We start from the raw sequence: 3,243 nt of genomic DNA, 5'->3' as shown, positions 1-3,243 counted from the left end.
ATAAGATAAGATTATATATAATAAGATCTGAATAATTAGTTCCGGACCGAGAGATATGTGATGAGAATGTGTGTTCGTTAAAGCCGAAGGAGTTTTAATGAAAGAAAATTTACAATCACCAAATTACAGCTGTCGGTGGTTTAACTTTTAATATTAAAAGGACTGCGCAAAAATTTGGGGGAAGCATAAAGACCGATCCATTGGAACGACATTTACCGGCTGAGTTTCTTATATTTTGGATAGCTTAGCGAGCCTAAATTGGAGGTGACTCTATCGTAGCTGATTCAAATTATTAAATTTCGCGTGAATTGGAATCGTTAAATTCTCTGATTCAAATAATTTTTAATCAATCGATTTTTATTTCCTGGGTTGCATTTTCGCTTACGCTGTATTTTTGTGCATATTGCAACAATATGTGCATAAAAAAATATACTGAAAAAATGAGCATTTTCAAAAAAATTATTTTTGATCTAGAGTAGGGTGGGGCGAGATGAGCATAGGGGGTAAGATGAGTCACTTAATTTTCTCGTAGGTTATCATTTATTTTGTAAATGTTTTTTGAATTAATATCAGGAAAAACATTATCAAACTTCTTTTTTTTTAATTTTTCGCCTAATGTTGGATGAATCTGGAAAAAAACTAAAGTTAAAATTTTAAGACCTGTATTCTGCTATTTTGCATTTGTTTAGAAGGTTCAAGAATCACGCAAAATCACATATTAGATGTTTCTCCCGTGGTTATTTAGACAGCTTATTTATTATACCTTAAGTTTTCAACAGATTTATATATAATTGTAAAACTGAAATAGGTGAAATTTTAATATGACTAAAAAATGTCATGTGGGGCGGAATGAGCCACCTCTTCCTGTGCATTAACCTAACCTCTTAGTGTAGCAGTCAGTAGGTTAGGATGTAATGTTTCATATTATCAGATTGTGCAGGGTGTTAATAATGGTGTAAACGTATAAAAAACTAATCTTGTCGATAAAAATTCTCAGAAAAATTATGAAAGCAGCACTGTTATGGGAATGATAAAATAATATGAGTTGCTGTCAACTAGAAGAAAGAGAGCACTTTTTCTGGTGTATTTCTTAAATAAATTTGTTTTAAAACTCGTAAAATGCTATAAAAATAAGAAAAACATTGTTGTGGTTTAAAAACACAGCAGACGTTTAAAAAACGGTTGACTACCCCAATATATATGAAATTCTGTGTCATGCAGTAGACCAGTCTAGTATTTGGGAGTTTACGTATTGTAGAATTTATCTTTTACTGAGATAGTGTACATGGTCAAGTCGAAAAATTGCTATATTTATTTCTGTAATATAATTATTAAAAGATACGTGGATGTAATTCGTTTTTCTATTAATCTTTGTCGTGTTAGTTACGGTAGAGGTTAGGATTAACGATTACATCATTTTGAAGTTAAATACTTTAAATTTTCCGTTCAATTTTGGAAAGCTATGTGTAAGATATGTTTTTATTTTAAAATACTCAAACTTAACAAGACTCTTATTTACAAATAATATATAATAAGTCATTTAATTAAGTGACCCATCTCGTCCCAATGCCTGGCTCATCCCGCCCCAGGTATGGGGCGATATGAGCCAAGCGCACTTGTTCTTTATTTTCGTTTCTAATTCCGCATATACTTTTTTAGTTACTTTTTGGCAAAATTTCAATTGGAAATGTTTGTAGAATATATATAATGCTTTACTTTCAAGAAATGAATTAGCAGATTTTAAATACTGACGTGAAAAGGACAGCTATGCTCATCTCGCCCCACCCTACCCTAAAAGGTAAACAAACTTAAACAAACTTGCTATTTATTATAATGCATGCATATATACTTAAAGAACATAAATAATTAATTTAATGCTCAAGTTCATTGTTATAAAAAATTGATATGAACAAACTTGGATTGAAGGAGTCCGGATTCACGTCGTTCCGAGAATTGATGTTGCGGCGGGAAGGAATATGGACGATTTTGTTCGGGACTGGCTCAAATTGAAACCCTGAATTTATAGAATTCAGAGTAAATAAATTTGTTGTTAAGAGTTTCTTTTTTTATAAAAATACTTGTACAAGTACTTGAATTTATTCTTGGCCTAGTGGTTCTTATTGCATCTCAGTTAGAAGCCCCAAAAGGATTTTTAGCGCAGGTTTATAAAATAAATCGAGTACACATATATTTTGTATTAACACTTTTTGTCTTAAGTTTATATTAAAAAAAATGAAGTTTTAAAGTTTTTGTCGCAAAAATGTTTCAAATTTCCGATACTGATCAGTTTCGTGCGTTCAAATGTCCAATACGATGCGTTATTTATTCTTGGTGCACCGGTTAATATTCATTATTATTTTTATAAAGTTAATCAATTTTTTAAAGAAAAATCTTCATTTCAGGGAAAAATTATGCAGATAAGAAATGTATTTCAATGAGATCTACAACTTTTGTGCAAAAATTTTAAACACAGGGAAACCCTAGACCAAGTATGGCGTCAATATTATTGGGTGACCTTTTCTGGCATATACTGATGTCTTCCCTAGCGGACCGATTGAACAGAAAGGATACTCTACAGAGTATCCTCGTAGTATCTCAAAAAAAAAACAGCAAAATCAACTTTTAAATTGGTGAAATTCGGAATCTGTGTTAAAATTCCCATTAGAAGCTTACGGAGTAATCGCAATAGTTTTTTTTGCAACGGTAAAAAGTTAAAAAATATACCTATAACGTCTGTTGACTGCTACTTACAGATTATGTGTTTGAAGTGTAACAGTCAACAGGCGTTTGACGTTTTATATATTTTTAAAAACTTTTTACCGTTATAGAAAATACTATTGTGATTACTTTGTGGCCTTCTAATGGGACTTTTAACGTAGAATCCGAATTTCACTAATTTAAAAGTCCATCTTGCTGTTATTTGAGTTTTTGTTGCATCATACGGAAGGGTTACTATGTGGATACTATGAGGATACTCTGTATGTTGATGTATGTTGATTTTAACAAAATAAGCAGTAAAAGACCTGCAATAAATTTTGCTACAAAAATCTATATATATTTTTAAATTTGTTTACGACTACGAAACCCTTACTACAGGTCGCTCTTGGACCTGTCTTGGGACTAAATTTTTATATATGTTTATTTCCTTTTTATCTTTTTCAATACCCCAAACTCTCGCTTTCAGTCACCCCGTTCTCAGCCTTCCTAGAACTGCTGGCTCACGCAGTTTCTCAGGGGAGCAGG

This window comes from Belonocnema kinseyi, chromosome 2, assembly GCF_010883055.1.
Source record: "Belonocnema kinseyi isolate 2016_QV_RU_SX_M_011 chromosome 2, B_treatae_v1, whole genome shotgun sequence".
NCBI classification, from domain to species: Eukaryota; Metazoa; Arthropoda; class Insecta; order Hymenoptera; family Cynipidae; genus Belonocnema; species Belonocnema kinseyi.
The sequence above is the reverse complement of the archived record's forward strand: the minus strand, read 5'-3'. Positions refer to the sequence as shown.